This window comes from Rhyacophila brunnea, unplaced genomic scaffold (assembly GCF_057557595.1).
Source record: "Rhyacophila brunnea isolate RB1 unplaced genomic scaffold, BYU_Rbru_1.0 scaffold_14, whole genome shotgun sequence".
Taxonomy (NCBI): Eukaryota; Metazoa; Arthropoda; class Insecta; order Trichoptera; family Rhyacophilidae; genus Rhyacophila; species Rhyacophila brunnea.
The window spans coordinates 37,249,870-37,268,430 of NW_028232796.1; the positions used below are offsets into that span (position 1 = coordinate 37,249,870).

The 18,561-nt window shown below is 35.2% G+C and overlaps 1 protein-coding gene across 1 annotated transcript in view; it reads right to left on the minus strand.

Annotated features, from left to right (window-relative positions):
• mAChR-A (muscarinic Acetylcholine Receptor, A-type) overlaps nt 1-18,561 on the minus strand; it is a 456,442-nt gene that overhangs the window by 186,007 nt on the left and 251,874 nt on the right. The gene's annotated exons all lie outside the window — the stretch shown is intronic.

Here is an 18,561-nt window from a genome sequence, read left to right on the forward strand (position 1 = left end):
GTTCTGGCAAAGCTTAGGCTGAAACAGATCCCCGGGGACCTCTTTGCCTTAGTTCAAAGCTACTTCAGCAATAGGGAGATAACCTACGACTCCGGCCCCAGCCTGATTCACAGGAGGACCACCATGGGGTGTCCTCAGGGCTCCGTCCTGGGACCCCTTCTGTGGAACATTCTGTTTGACGACGTTCTGTCCCTGCCACTGCCTCCGGGCTGCACGCTCGTTGCGTACGCCGACGACTTGCTCCTGCTTGTTGGGGCGACCAGCCGACCGGCACTTGAGCGTGCAGCCACGGACGCCTTGGGCAGAATCCTTAATTGGGGGTTGCTGAACAAGCTGACCTTTGCCCCGAGCAAAACGGAAGCTGTCCTCCTCAGGGGTAGTTCTCAGGTCAACATAACTCGACGGCCGCCCACGGTTCGTTTTGGCCAGACCTCAGTGCGTTTCTCCGAAAGGGTTACGTATCTGGGAGTAATTCTTGATGACAAGCTGTCTTTCGTTCACCACGCCAAGACGGCCGTCTCTAAGGCCAATTCGGCCTATCAGAGAATGGCCCGAATGGCGGGCAGCAATTGGGGACTTAAGCCTAGAGCCCTTAAGGTTGCATACGGCGCAATTTTCATGGGAATTGCCGGTTACGCCTCCAGCATTTGGCATTCTCGAGTAAACTCCTTAACTCTCGTGAGACGCGCACTATTAAGCGGGCAGCGACTTGCGCTGATCTCGCTTACCAAAGCCTACCGCACAACTTCTACTGACGCGCTTGCCGTACTCGCGGGGGTGCTACCCCTCGATCTGCACGTCCAAGTCAGAGGATCGATCACCCTCCTCTTGAGGGGGATCAGCACAATACTCGCCGGTGTCCATCTGACACCACCGCAGAGATCCGAGGACGTTCCTTACAGGAAGACTGTAAGTGACATTGTGTACAAGACCGCATTTGCGGCATGGCAGGCGAGGTGGACCGCCTCCCCCAAGGGGCGGCACACTTACCGTTTTTTTTCCAGACGTATTCTGCAGGCACCAAACTAGAAGACTCCAACCTTCGCACTGGATTAGCCAGTTCCTCACCGGCCATGGCAACTTCGCCGCCAGACTCCACGAGTTTGGCTTGATAGTAGATGGGCCGGGTTGTACCTGCGGGCATGACCACCAAGATGTTGAACACATCCTCTGGGATTGCCCGCTTATGGAATTCGAACGAGCGGAGCTGTTTGCCAGGGTCCGTCCTCACACGGGCCCAATTGGTCATGGAGATCTGGTAGCAACCGAGGCCAACTTTGCGGCATTTGAGAAATTTGCAGCGTCGTATGGGGAGCGGGATAGTCCCGACTCTTCTGTAGACTCATCCATTTCAATTCGTGACACTCAGTATGCGGGTACACAAAGCGCTTAACGTCAGCGGACAGCAGAGCCAGTCCAAAAACAAACATTTTCTTTCTTAACTTTCTTCTTTCAGCACTACGGTGCATGGTTGCAGCATCAGTCCCGTGCGGCTCCGTCTCGGGACGGAATGAGCACTTAAAATCACTTCTTTCAGACACGTTTAAAGCGTCATAGAAAGCGGCCGTGCATATCCACGGTTGTGCATATATGACGGGTGGTGGTGGGCACTTTAACGTATGTTCTATTAGTAACAATAATAATATATTCATTGACATGTTTTCTTTTCCAAGTAAATGAGTAACGTTTTTAGTCATCTTTACACGATTTAAGAATTAATACCCCCGTCGCCATCACGAAACAAATTGACGTGTTCCCAGCTCGACATTCTCCTCCGAACGCCAGCGAGTCCAAAATTTCGCCGCGCCTATAGTTGAAAATTATTTTCCGTTTCACTGATGTATCGTCTTAATAATAGACAGTAGTTATGTCTAAAATTTGTATAATTATCGCAAATAGAAAACAATTTATAGAATTTCAAATGGAAAATGAGCGGTTTAAACTGAAGTAACGTATTTTTTTAACTGACACTACCACATTTCATGATATTTTGAGAATTGTTTCATATATGAGAATTTTTCAAAGATTTTCTTCTTTCAAGCAACTTGCCGAGTCAAAGCTTTGAGTAAAAACGGATTTCTTTCGACACTGAGTACGGAGGGAATTTATATTTATTTGCAAGAGAGAACTAGATAGCAAGCTGTATGAAGAAAATTCATCATCGTGAAAACAAACAATAGGCCACTGGAAAAATATCGCCGATCGTTTTAACATTGTAATGCGATTCTACACGGCATGTCAATAACTTGTTGAAACTTTTTGCGGGATATTATTCATAAAAATATGTATATTATATTTTCTGAATCCCCCGAAATGAGATTCATAAAAAAATGTAATATACCACAAACATGATAATAGCTTTCCTTCGTCAGTATAAGTCTTGGTAATTTTGTGACGGACATTATCATAATTTATCAGTAATCACAAAGATCTTTTGTAGAAAAACACTTGTACAAAGAAAAAATGTGTCTAAACCAGACATGTCCAACTTCAAATAGATTATAATCTACTCCCAAGTATCAAAACCGGCAAAGGTTTACCATTATCATCTTTGGCACTACAACCCAATGTGGATCTTGGCCACCTCCAGGAAACGTCTCTACTCCCCTCTATCTGCTCCATCTCCCTCCACGCCTTAGTCTCAGGGATGCTGTCTCGAGTCTAGGTCTCCCAACCCTCATTTTCCCTTCTGGTCTGTTGAAGAGAAGCCTCTTTGGTGGTTGGGTTCTATCTTTGAGACATGGCCCACCCAACGAAGTCGCCCCACTTTCACGCGATTTTCATACAACGCATATAGTTCATGATTGTAACTTCCTCGCCACGTGCCATCCTCCTCACATACAGCTCCGAAGACTCTTCTTAATATCTGTCTTTCAAAGATATCCAGCTTCCTCTCATCTTTTTTTGATAAAGCCCAGCATTCCGACCCATAGGTTAATGATGAGGGTTTTGTATAACTTTATCTTAGTTTTCTTTGAGAGGAGTCTTGATCTGAAGTGTCTTTAAACCGTAGTAAGATTTGTTTGCCAGAGTAATCCTTCTGCTAACTTCTTGGCTGATGTCGTTTTGAGGTGTAATGCATGATCCAAGATATATAAGTGGTTTACCATACTTTAATATTATCATTCTTCAACTTAAATATATTAATAAACCTATTATACCCATTTGGAGGATATGTTTGGCGGTGTTTATATTGGAGGAGAAAAGTGACTGGTTGGAGATTGCTCGAGCGAATCGAGTAGCAAGAATTTATTGCTCCCTAAACGGTATACAGGTAGTACAAGAATAAATAACGCAGTATAGATGAGCAGTCCAAGGCTCGGTGGAAGTGACTACTATGCGGTGAGATGTGCTCAGTCCGAGGCATGATGATAGAGTGTACTATTATATCCCTATAAATTGCGGCAAGCCATTATTAATATAGTTCACAATTGAAAATACGCTGACTGTCACACCGCTGCAACTTTGCGTTGTTTCACTGAGAAGGCCCGGGGTTTGTCGACCCTCACCGAAGAATGTCATACTTGCAGAATATGCTGATTGTAGATGAGGTGATGTGCGATAATTGTGTAACTGACGCTGTTTGCTGACATGGTCTGGGGTTGTTGAACCCCACATATATATGCGTAGCATATTAAACAACATTATAGAAACTAAATTTTAATAACTTTGATATCCAATAACACTATCAGTTGTCTTGCAAAGAAATAGAAAAATAGCAGCATCAAAAAAAACACTAAAAATTTCGTTAAAACGCTAATATTTTCAATGTGCCCTATACGGACTTTCAGACAACTCAAAAATAGACCCCTCCAAACCAACCCACCCCGCACCCCATTCGGTTTTAACTGAGCGTATCACAAGACCCTACATTTTCATGTGAATCATCAGCATTTTTTTATTCCTGGGAATGTCTCAGGAGCAGATACCCAAAATTGAGGTTGCCATAAACTTAAGTGTGCTTTGATTGAGTTTACAGACATTTTCTAATACAACTACCCATGAGAGAGAGGAGCACAGTGAAGTAACAAAAAACAAATGATTCTAATTAATAATTAATGGATTATACAAAAACAAAGCTAAAACAATACGGACATACAAAACTATGTGAAGAGATCTTCACAATTAAATTTAACTTTTTGGCGACCAGGTCGGGTGGCCCGATGAGCCCGACAGCTGGTTGGATGAACTTAAGCATCTCTTCTCTTTCGATACACATTTCAGAACATTTCCAGAGGATATGGTTTGCATCCTGTAGTACTTCGTCATATCTGTCTGGTCACGCTATAGATGAAGAAGCGACGTGGTAACTGTGGTTGATATTTTATATTGTACTCTAGATTTTTTAAATATTGATGTAGCTGTTTTGTATGTGCTTAGTAATTGAAACGGTGTTATATAATATATAGATAACATTTTAATCTAGTTAATAACCAAATCATTATAATCCATTCCATTAAGGCACACCCATCAAACTATCAACAAACGTCAATTTTAATAATATTACGCCGTAAGTATATTTCCTAAACGATATCCGAAATGAATATTTCCAATTACGACTACCTTGCTAACAGCCTTTAAGGCTATCCTAGTGTATATTTTATAAATCTGATAGAATACCAGCTCTTTTGGTACATACCAATCAGTGGCGAAGAGTGGAGGTAGGCTGTTAAGATCCGATATAAATAGTGCACACTAAACTTTATCAGTTATACGTATTTGTTTTCATTGTACTAATACTAATATTTACAGATGGTGATGGTTAGTTTTTAAAATTCAATTAAACTCTGCAAAAATAGCTAATAGTCAAAACAGTAGTCTACCTATAAAATATTAAATTTATGGCAATAAATCATACATCATTTTGAATGTTTTACAGATAGAATAATATTTTTTTATCTATTATGATTTGGTTAAGCAGCACTTTATGATTTTTAAAAAAACTAACCAACAACTTATGTATTGAGTATTCTTAATTCAACGAAAATAAATAAGTATGAATGAAAAAGTGTCCACAATTTTGTCGGATCGCCCAAAAAAAACATTGTGGTTGAGTTTAAATAGGGGTTAATTGATTTTTTTTTTAAATTAACCTACACCATCTGTAAATTGTAGTCTTAATTCAATACAAATAAATACGTATGACTGACAATGTTTAATGTCCACTATTTATGTCGGATCTTAATAACCTACCTTCACCCTTCACCACTGATACCAATTCTATGTCTGTCTACTATGTTTCATGTCTCTCTGCGAGAACACAATAACTCTTCAGCGTCACGATACCGGAGGAAAGAATCCGACGACGGTCCAAGGTGACAAAATCACAAAATTAAACAAATATTTTTCACATCAGCCTCTAGTGGTTGCGAAGCCTCCAGATGTCGATTTAAATACGACAAACCATCATAGATATATTAAACTACAGATGAAGGGGACAAAGGCTAAGTGTTCAGGTGCCCCAAGGAAGGATAGAGTACCGAAAGTAGTATAATATTCTGTAATGTAAAATACGTTTTGAATTAGCATCAAGTAGAGTTGTTTGCGTGTCAAAGTCTTTAAAGAAACCTCAATAGTAAATGCAAGGTATCCATAAAGGCTTCTAGAGAAGGGGTTTTTCTGGTTTCCTTAAAATTACATATTCTCTTCGTATTTTTTTTTAATGAGGTTTTACTACAGTCCAGTATATTATACATTTAAAAAAAACTAGGCCTATGTATGAACTATATATCATCATCAGCTGGGATTAATCCATTGCCAGATGAAGGCCTCCCATAGCTTCTTCCACTTCACTACCACATAATATATCCACCGATTTTATGAGTTAGTCTATCCATCGGATTTTAGGGCGTCACTGTGGTTGTTTAGTGTCCACTGTATGATGGAATTTATCGAATGGTTTCGCCTGCTTAGTGATATCTATCACATCGCGTACTCTTGTCTGCCCCAATATCTATTGAATTCTTATGTGGATTCCGCGTTATACCCAACATGCATTATTCCGTGCCACGTTACGGTACTCGTAGTTTTTTGAATTTATATTTCATTAATGGTCCATATTTCAAATGCATACGTTGGTTACATACATACACATTAGTTGAACACTTTACGATTAAGACTAAATGTGAAATCATAACAATGTGACCAATTACGTATGCTGCAATGGCATGACGAAACCGCTCACTATCGCCTCCCAATGCGTTCCGACCGCCGCCTGCTTTCTAAGCACTTCGTCTCGCGACCAGTAAAACGTTCATGTATATAATTATATGCATATTATTATAAACACAGTCGGTACCGGGTACACCGTAACATTTAACTTGCTTGTCTAAAATGGCTCTAAAGAAATTAGTTAAATTCTGAGGTAATAAGACAAGTGGCAACACGATGTACATGATCTGAGAAGGAATGGAATAAGATTGAAGAGAAGTTTGTGAAACAGTCAACAGTGAATTGATTTAAAACGATGAAAACAGATGCTATATGACAGTGACATCCGGAACACTCCTAAAATAGATATAAAATACTCTAATGTCACAACATATTGCCTACAAATATTCTTATTCCGTTATTGTCTATTTCATGGAATACTACCCGTCTGCTGTTTACTTAGGGTCGTATGCATGAGATTCCCAAATACTTTATAGGCTAAATACTGCTACTTGTATGCATGAGTGCAGATGTAATCCGTTGGTTAGCGACGTCACGATGTGACGTCATAATATGTCATGGCGTCCATATAATGGCAAACTTATAAAATTTCATTCCCCGATCATTAATTTAAAATTTTGAAATTGTAAATGTGTCTGAAAGTGTGCAAACGGTACCATATAAATTTAACAATTATAAATGAATAATTATTATGAACTTTAAATAATTTATCAGTTATTTTATCATATTTATTTTATAATTCTACTGTACGAAAGGAGAGAGTATTCCCAGTAAACAATAAAATTTGGTGGCGATACATACAGTTATATTATGACTAAATTCACTTCAATCACTTCTATTAATGCTTACGGGCCTTTTTAATTAATTTTGTAATTAACGTGTTAATTTGCATTTGAAAAGTAATTAGCAAAAACACAATTTTGTGCGGCCCGTAAACATTGGGTTAAGAGATGTCAAAACAGAATAAGAATAAATTACAGAAATGAAAATGGATTTAGATAATAATATGTAATGATCTCTGTATAATATAATCATTTATACCAATCACCGTATATTGATGTTTCCAGTGTATTTGAGGATTATGCCTTGTGTATTACAGTTATCTTACAATAATTAACTAGGTAGGTAGGTACCATAATATTTTGAAGAATACAGAATGCTTCCAATTGCATATTTTAATGACAGATACGGCAGTAGGTACCTATCTTTGCAGTCGTTTAATCTTACGTAAATCCATCTTATCTCCATGAGAAATATTGCGTTTTGTAAGCAAAATACGAGGCATTGTATCAGTTACCTACCTACTATCTAGATTATAGACTATGGATCAAAATTATATTTTTTAAACAGCACGACTAGGAACAGTTTTTAAAGTTCGCGAATGTTTTACAGAGTCTACAAAATGAACGAGGGCCTCAACCAAACATTTGTTGTAATGAATGCATTATTAAAATCACATTTGAAAGTGACATATAAAGCAGCCATTTTGAATGACGTGTGATGTCAGATTGCTTACGTCACAAACAGTGCTATACGCTATATGGCGGAAAATCGGTTAAATAACTTATAAAGAATTTCTGAATCTCATACATACGGCCCTTACCCTCTAAGATTATTTATAACTCATGACTGTACCTACTGCCTTAACCAACGTCACATTTCGGGAATGAATTTAATCAAAAAAATACTACGCCCCATTAATAGTATTGTGTGACCTTGACACGCCCACGTTACGATCGTATGAATGATTTCAGATGTGTTCGCGTGTTCACGGCCAATATTAATAACAAGATTTAATGTGGGAGCTAAGAACTGCTTCCGGAGGGTAGATATGTGGGCTGGAATTATGGTGAATCATTTGCGTCTTACGTCGTTTTTACAAGGTCGTAGTATTTTTTTGATAATTAAAAAAATGTGTAAGTATGTTAAAAAATTTAATTTATTACATATTTTTATTTAATTTGACAATGTAACATTCCATATATTGAACATACATAGCTTGAAAATACCTCAGATATATACCCACTAGAAAAAACCGATAGTCAATAATAACGCAATTTCATAAGCATTTCATGTGTGCCCTAATAGCTTAAATTGTCGCAATTAGTAACATAATTATTGTCTAATGCATAGTTTGTGCGACAACAGTGGTTATACGGGTTGATTTTTTCTAGTGGGTATTATAAATTTGAGGTTTTTTCAAGTTATGTATGTTCAATATATGGAATGTTACATTCTCAAAATCTTGTGAATTATTCGTAGAATAAAGAAGTGGTTTAATAAAAAAATATATGTTAGTCATTCGTTCAACGTATACGGTCAAAAACACTAAAAACATATTTAATACTGGCCGTAAATAAGAACAAAACAAAACTATACTCACAACAGACTTCAAGCACATATCTCTTTGCGCAAATTTTTCATATTTTACACTATATAACCAAACATTCAACAATTGGCAAAGAGATGTCACGGAGACTTGAAGCTTCCGAGATGTGGCTGTATAGACGCATCCTCAAAATTCCTTGGACTGACCAGGTGACAAATGTTGAAGTTCTCAATCGAATGGGGAAGGACCGAGAAGTTCTACGTAGTATCAAAACCAGGAAACTACAGTACCTCTGCCACATTATGAGAGGACAAAAACACACCATTCCCCAACTTGTCATTCAATGAAAGATCAATGGAAAGCGTAGCAGAGGACGGCGCCACATTTTGTGGCTTAAGAACCTCCGTGATTGGTACGAGTGCAGCTCCACAGAACTATTCCGGGTAGCAGACGACAAAGATAAGATTGCCTTGATGGTGGCCGACCTCCGCTATGGGATGGCATAATAAGAAGAAGAACCAAACATTACAATTATCCTCCCTTAGTATAATATACACCTCTCAAAAAAATATATTATAAAAGTATATAGTAATTGAACTTAGCTCAACCAAAACTACTTCAAAAAGAATAATTTTAGAGGGTGTCTTTGAAAGACAATCCTGAATAATTGATTAGTTAACTTTGTTGGGAAAATGTACTAATTAATTTATAATGCCTTTTCCTCAACCTAGACATAATTATTTCATGACTGCGTGAAATATAATAAACTATTTTTTTATTCAACGACTAATTCAATAGATTTGAGAAGGTTACTATTTAGCAAGTGCAAGTACGTTAATACTTAAATTTGGAGAGATCCTGATGTCAAATGGAAATTAAGGTACGTAGTTAATTAATTTTTTTTTATTATCCATGCCCTTGCTTTTTCGTATAAGGTAGTTGATAGTAATTTTGAACAGTCACAAACACCCAGGTTTGGAGAAAATCAGATAAATATATCATTTCCTCACCGGTAATCAAACCTGGAGCTCCCGGATGGAAGGCCATCACCTTACGCACTGACCACGATAGCCGCACGTACTCATTATTGGTACCTTGAGTTGTAACCACAAAAGCTGATCGTCAATATAAACGGAATTTGAAAAGTACTTTTGTTTTATATACTCGTAGTTCATTTTGTCGTATATAGATAGGACACATTGGTAAGATACATTGGCCAGAATCCAATAGACATGGATTCAAATTCCGCCTGGCGTCGTATTTTTTTCAGTGTTTTTTTTTCTATTGGACACGTTACTGAGGTGTTTTCAAATTATGTATGAAAATACAATATATTACTATCGTAATATTACCTATTGTTGAAACCGTCATAAGGTCATATTTAGTACATTCATGGTTAGAGCATATTTAAAAAAAATCTTATGTCAAAACAATAAGGTACATGTTTAATTAATTTTTTAATAACATTATATCTTATCCAGTGAAATATATTCGGGACGCTCTCTATTGGAGATTAAAAATGTCTCACATTTTTAAGAACATTAATTATTTTATTACAACGTTTTTCTTAGCTCGTATTCTTATTTGTCCGGTGTAAATCTTGCAATCGATTTTAACTAGCTTGCCGACTAGCTAGACATTTGAAACTTTTAGAATATATCAGAACACGATGATGCCGATGCATTTTTTTAATACTTTTGGCCATCTTTAAGTAGAATTGAATTAATTTTTAGTTAATTCTGTTTTTTATGAAAAGTTATTTCGATACAAATATTGGTTGCTAGGGGGTCCTAGCAACTAAATTATTAAATAATATATACTTTCGTTACTATGGAAATCAATATGAAATGACATTTCATTATCCTGTATTTCTATCAAGTACATTTTTTTTGATCGTGTAAGCTAGTCAAGTCAAGTTTGTATGGTTCAACAGAAAATGTAAAAACGTTGTATATAAAAAGTTCTTTTTATCTTGTAATTATTACGTTCATTATTTTCCATTAAAAATATTCTAAATTTAAAATATCAATTTATAATATAGAACAAAGTTCGAATATGAAACGTTTTTATTGGTTAACACACAGTAAAAAAAAAGACAAATAAGTACCTAAATTTACCAGGTTACATGTAAATTGTATGTAAAACATTTCACCGTGAGACAGTGTTCGCCGTGAGCTTTCTTATCGGAAAGAGATATATTATACGGTCTCCAATTTTATTAGATTCAATATGAACATTAATTCAATTTTCATAGCTGATTTTTTGGCAAAATTCATGAATTCAAGAAATAAAACCTAACCTAATGTAACCTAACAAATAATCTAGTATATCGGCTATTTTCAAAATTAGTATGCTGCTGGCTTCCTGTAAAATATAAACCAACAAGAACCGTGTTTTATTTAGACATAAATTTTATATCAGTACTATACGACTCAAAGAGGATGGACGGTCTTTAATATAATATGGCCATATATTTCCGATACAACATTTCGCGGTGAAGTGTGATACGGAGAATTGCATAATATGTACAAGTGTCCGGACACGAATTTACCAGACTGCGATTCGAAATAATAACCCACATAATATATAATTAACTATTTCTTTTATTCAACGAATAATTCACGAGATTTTAAGAATGTACCATTCTGCTTATTGAACATACATAATTTTGAAAAACACTTTCTGAGAAAATATATTATAACCAATAGAAAAAATCTTTTTGAAAAAAGTAAGCCACCCCCGGCTTACGCCCCGTCCGTTACATTTACCTATATGCTACAAGGCAACGTACTAATTGCGACAAATTTTAACTATTTGCCTTTTTAATACCTACTCAACAGCGTTCTTCTAAATCAAGCTACTTTGGCAATCGGTTTTTGTTTTATCAAATCAAAGTAGATACCTATTACTTCAATTACTAACCGACGTCGTGGATCAATATTTTTTATGATGTAACTTACTTGAACTTACTAATAATTTATAATCAATTATTTCTTTTATTTAACGAATAATTCACAAGGTTTTATGAATATACCATTCTGATTACTGAACATACATAATTTTGAAAAACACTTTCCGAGAAAATATTTCATCAAAATTTCTTCTATTGGTTATAATATGTTTTCTCAGAAAGTTTTTTTCAAAATTATGTATGCACATAATATTATTTAGTATCAAATATTCTACCAGTATACCAACGCAGTCACTTACTTTGATCAATAACAATTAAAAAAATAATCATTTCCTTTAAAAAAAACCTAATCGAAATTCATAAACAATTTGCGAAAATATCCGCTTAATTAAATTACTTCTTCGACCGGGCGCGATACGACCAATGAAGCAGCATTGAAAACTTCCCTAGAGCCTCCCGCGCTCTGCTAGCGTAAATAAAATTCATTGGCAACAGCCGTAGAGCCTCCCCGTCTAACAAGGGATGTTTTTCATTTTCCGCAACCCCCATCGACGTTCAACATGACAAATAGTGTTTTTTTCCTCCCTCTGCGTGGCCGTGTCAGGGGTAAATAGGTGAGAATACGTTGTAATGGAAAACAAATATGTCGTGCAGAAGTTACGCGAAGCTATTGCATTGGTAGTCTATTTACAAAAATAATGCGTGGGTTTAATTGTATAACGAGATACACCAGTAGCGAAGGGTGGAGGTAGGCTGCTAAGATCCGATATAAATAGTGCATACTAAACTTTGTCAATTATAGGTATTTGTTTTCACTGAACTAAGCAAAAATTCACAGATGGTGTTGGTTAGGTTTTAAAATTCAATTATACCCTGCGAACACCAAGCCATAATAGATAATAGTCAAAAAATACTCGTCTATCTATAAAATATCTATAATTATTACATTAAATTAATAATACATAATTTTGAAAATTTTATTGATAGAATGATATTTTTATATATTATGGTTTGGTTTAAGCAGGGCTTAATGAAAAACTGATCAACAACATGTATACTATAATATATATTATAATATATATTCTTAATTCAACGAAAACAAATAAGTATGAATGAAAAAGTGCGCACAATTTGTCGGATCGCCCAAAGCATACCTAAACTATTATGGTTTGGTTTAGGCAGGGCTTAATCAATTTTTTTTTAATTGACCAACTCCATCAATAAATACGTGTGACTGACAAAGTGTAATGTGCACTATTTATGTCAAATCGTAACAGCCTACCTCCACCTTTCGCCACTGGTACACACATATTGATTGTCACTGAGTATTAGCTTACTACCTGTTGATAACATTTATCAAGTTTAGTTTAGTTATCTATATACTTTATAAAAACTGAGGTATTGAGAATTGAACTATTACAAAACCAATGTATAGCAACTTCAAAGTTAAAAATGTTTTTAATATTCAGTGACTTTCATCTCCTTCTCACATGATCATTAAACAATATTTATATTTCTTTATATTTGAAGAAATATAAGCCGAAACCTTTTAATTTATATTTATATACAATTGCCATGGAAATAATAATGGCATGTCCATGGAACATGCTCCAATGTTGGAAATAAAATTCTAACTTATATCTTTTCGTATAAAGATGGTTAAGGGTTGATTCACGCACATAATATAATATGTGGTTAAGTGAAAATTGCTCATTACTAATATTTTTTTAAATACTGTCAACCTCAGGTGCTTGATGGAATTTAAAATTAAATTATAATTTTATTCTATTTAATTTTCTTCAAATATTTAAAATATGTTTTTTTTTTATATTTGATTCTTAACTCACTGGACAATAAGGTGTCTACCTTCTTTTATTATATTAATTTGTTATATTCGGCGGTTCCCTGGTATATATTATTATATACCAGGGAATAGAAAATTAATGGGAACTAGTTTATCCTACCGGATGTGGTAGCAGTTGTATGCCACGTTATGTCTTAAAACAAAGGGACACTCAGTAGCATATGTCTGTTCCTTTTAATATTATGTTTATATTCAAATACATATTTGTTAACTATTTTTTTTTCAACGAATAATTCACAAGATTTTATAATGTAATATTCTAAGTATTGAACAAACATAACCAATAGAAAAAATCTTTCTTCTAGAAATATATTATCTATTATCAAATCTATTACATTACATTTTGCGAATGTGTATGTTTTTATAGTTTTTCAAAAAGTTTTGAATAGTAATATGTTAACAAAAAATTGATTTTATTTTCTTAAACAATAATAATATATGTTATATAATAATATTATATGTTAATTTTCAAGTAAAATTCGTTTATTTTCATATAGACTTTACAATGTTTGGTAGACGGCGCAATTGCAGTAATGAGCATAGCCATAAAGTACGCGAGACACACGCTGCAAATGGTCCACACGGAATATTTTATTAGGCATTTGCATACACAAAATGCAAATTGTGTCGAAATGCATAATTATCTCGACCACTTTGACTCCGGTGGCTTCGGCCAAAACCCCCTTTTAATTTTCAACTCAGGGTTTATCTTAGATGATTTTTAATAGAATTTTACAACTGTTGGATTACGCTCTATATAATAAAAAAATCCCGAAGAACGTTTTGTAAAATAATATACTTAAGGGGGTACATGCTCAGCGTAGATCAAAATGGAGCTTTTATTGTATTTTCAAAGCATGATCCTGGACATTTCTTAAACGTTGTGGATAATCTATTTATATAATTTTGAAGCCTTATTATCCTTTATATTTATTTTAAACATTTGATGACTGCATAAAGTATTTTTATTACATAAAATAGTTTTCTTTTAAACCTCTCGCTCTAATGTTTTAGAATATAGTCATATTTCAGTACATACATGTGCAGTGGTGTTAAGACGTTTTACATTTATTAATTTTTAAACGCATTTATAAAACCATTAGTATAATTTATATCGACATTATTATAGTGAAATCTTATGATAAAAAATTATATTGATAATCTCTGTGATCCTAAATTTGCAATTCTACAACATATGGCCGTAGCCATAAATTGACAAACTAAAACTGAAATATGTAGTAAGATCATGTTAACGCGCGTGTTTGAACATGTACCTAACCGGATTTTTTTTTTAAACGGTTAACTCAATAAGTTGATTGTGTCACGAACTATCATGACATATTATTGCACCATCTTGTGGTAACCACATATCGTCCATCCCAGAAAAAAATCAGTAATCATGTTTTGTAGCGTTCTCCATTGACAGTAACTGCATTTCGTTTTGTGGATGTAAAGGTGTTTCAGAAATGTGTTTTTAATACTAATAATAAAATACCGTACTCTAAATGTGATAATAATTGTGCTTATTTACGAAGTCATTTTACCAAAAATAAGCTTTATCGCTGAAGATGAATTTTTCATAGAATAATTGGTCTAAAGCCCAATCAGTAACATTTCGACGCACCAAATGATCATGCAGCTTATGTTTTTGTGTAAACTGTATTTTATACATCTTTAAATGTGTATTTATGAAAAATATTCTATTTATTACCATAAGAAAGCCCAAGTTCTTGAGAACGATGTTTAATTGATTAATACTTAGATTAAGAACATCGATATTTTCATTAACAATTTTATACGCTGTAAAATTGTGTATCTTTCAATGATGATTTGATAAACAATACTGAATAAAAATGTTTATTTTGGTGGGAAAAAGAGGAATGGGAAACTGGGCGCCAGGACAATTGATCGCCGCACTGTCAAATGGAATAAATAGACGTTCGTTACGATTTTATACAGAAAGTAGACAACGAATTTTAATCAGTTTCTATCTACTACTTAGTAGTTTTAATTAATTTTGTTCGTAACATAATATTTTTATTACGGATTGAGAATTATGATGCATGACGCTTTATATAAAAATAAAAGAACTATCTTCTAGTTGTCTATTATTCTAATGTCTCATTATCTATCTGTGCATATTTAAATTAAAAAAGAAATGAAAATATAATTAATAATATATTCTACAGGTTTTTTAGAAGGTTTTTCGATAGCTATTTCGGTTGTAACACCATTATCAAGATAGTCTTGATAATGGTGTTACAACCGAAATAGCTATCGTCAAACCTTCTAAAAAACCTGTAGAATTTAATATTAATTATATTTTCATTTTTTTTTTCAATGGAATTCTACCAAGTAAATGATAACTCAATTAACATATTTAAATTCTCACCAAGTATTAAATAAAAGTCCAGTTGTCCCGGCGCCAAACTGTCCTAGACCCAAAAAAATGGTTGCTATAACGCTTTAATTAGTACTAATTTGATAATCCTGTATATTGAATAATAGTGTGTAGAGGCTAAACATTGTCCGTAAAAATAGTCTCTAAAATAGTTTAAGTCTCACATTCAAATTTAACATTACAAAATAAAAAAATACTGATAGCTACAGTAAAATACGTGCATAGTCTCGACCTGCTGTTTCCTACCCCTGCCCCGTTCGACTGAAAAAGAGCCGGTGGCAGAAATACGCCATTTTGTTTAATGAATGGAGGAGAATGGGAGTGGGGGGCGAGTGCTCGACCTCTTGCCGGGCCCCCGAGGGCACTAAATCAGGGTTCAAATCCCGCCAAGGAACCTTTATTCAATTTCTGACTTACCGCATCCACATTCAGAGGCTATACTGGCATTTTAATATTATTATTCTGCTCATTGTCACTGTTTATATATTCGGAAAATTATCTTGCGAGAATTAAACCAGTGATCGATGTGTTGATCGTACTCTATGTGTATCTATTGAATTATATAATATACTAGCTGACCCAGCAAACGTTGTTCTGCCATATAAATTATTTCTAGTGAATATTTTGGTTGTTAAATAAAAAATAACGAATGTATCGTAAGTGTGTGGGGATGGGATCTATGACAGAAAGAGAAATAGAGCGCTGTAGACGATGACCGCCGATAAAAACAAAAAAACATCAACCATTCATTTTCTCAATTCAAAATGAGTAATGATGTTCATAATGAATGAATTACCTGTGGCAGGATCTCGTTCTTTACTATTTATACAATATCCGTTTTGTCCCTTCCAGAAAATTAGCGGATATTGGAGAGCGTTGTATGAACGGTGTGTGTCAGCGATGAACTCCAAATTATTGTTTCTTCTTCGAATCACGATTTCTCGCGTCGATGTGCGGTCGCCAACCATGATTCCAGCAATGTCGTCAACAACAGTCGCATTGAATCGACGTACGTGCTCTCCAGCTGGTGTTTTATTAGGATTGATGACAATAGAGTGATTGTCGCTTTGCAATTCGTGCATGTGTGCTTTGAAGAATTTCAATAATTCATTGTGCTTATTCAACAGGGCGTCCAGTTCGCCGACGATGCGCCTGGCATTAGGCGAATTGAGGCTATTGTAGCCGCAACGTGCATCTACATGATTGATGTCCTCACCGCCGCGCCCATGAAGTAGATTTGTAAAAATGTATGTGGTTCGTTTGGCATTGGCAGCAATGAGCCTACTTTGTGGTATACTTGGCCTTTGATTTTGAACGTAGAATGGAATTGTTGACCATTTGCCGCAGTATTGTGAACTATTTCTGTTGCTCCGGACGAAGTCATTTGGAAGCATGAATTGAATGTGCGAATGGACTTCAGGAACAGGTTTGAATCTGGAACCGTGCCGATGAGCAATCCGTTCAATGGTTCAGGTGGTATCTCAATTTCTGGTAGTTGCACTTTTCCTGATGCGCAACAAATCCCGGCTGACTCATGTTTGAATTTGAGCGCATGACAATGGGGACATTCTTTGTCCATAGCACCAATCAGCACTTTCGGATGAGCGGAATATTCAATATCTGGCTCGTACTCGAATGCGAGACGAAGGAACGAAGCGGATGTAAATGTTCGATGTACTTGTTGGCGTTGTCGGTCATTTGCTCTGCGTGTGTTAACTACGAACCGGCGCGCTTGGCTCCGTTCCAATTGTCGTTGTTGATTTCGTTCAGCTCGTGCCTCTTGTGATTGAGATGCACGCAATTGCGACATGCTTACACGCACGTTTTTGTTATCTTGTTGGATTTGTTCGTCTGTTTTTTCTGCTCTACTATTTCGCATGTTTGTTGCTTTATTCGTTCGACGGCCCAAATGGCCCCCCTTGCATCTTACTGGCATTGTGCACTGTAATACACGCACATAAAAATAGATAAATTAAAATAAATCGTACAAAATTTTGCACGCACTGCGTTGTGATATGCCGAATGAAATGTCAAAATGACACGACGCTTTTCTTGAATTCTTCTCGGATGTAGCGACATCTGTCATTCAACAACATATTTCATACAACAACATTTCGTTCTGTTTGAAATACGAAGGACGGTTAAATTTGTTCATAAAAAAATAATAAAATCGCGATTAAAAAATGGGAGGGGGGGGTAGGAAGATGAAAATTTGGGGTTATAAGTATTTTTTATGCCAAATAATAAAAAAAATACAAAAAAAAAATTGTCAAAAAAATAAAAGAAAATTTTTCTGGATAGAGATACCCTAATCACCTAGCGGTATGAAATATACTTGTTGACCTATTCTCATACCTAAAAAATATACATAAAAAAATCATAAAAATCGGTCGAGCCATTTCGGAGGAGTTCGACCACAAACATCGTGACACGAGATTTTTATATATATAGAGATATTATGTGTACATTTTTGTCAAAAATTCATTTTAAAAACAGTACTTTAAGTAAGTAGAATATTTTTTTTCTCTGTCCCCGATAAATATAATGTCACTTTTACAGCGCTCGAAATGAATCGGAGTGAACCGGAACCCAGCTCCGGTTAGTAAATTCCTTGAGACTATTGCTCTGTTAGTAACTTCTGCAATACCTTATATTTAATTTCTAAACATATTATACGCACATAATAAAAAAAAAACCAAATACTTTATTATCGTGCTTCAATGATATAAAAAAAATATATAACAATACTGCTTGTAGTTACACACACAATATCTCTATATCTGCCAAAGATATGCATATCTACCAGTAAACGGTCTCTATTTGATGTACGTCAATTTGCATGTGAAAGAGTTTGCGTCTTTGTTGCACGATCGCATAAATACCCA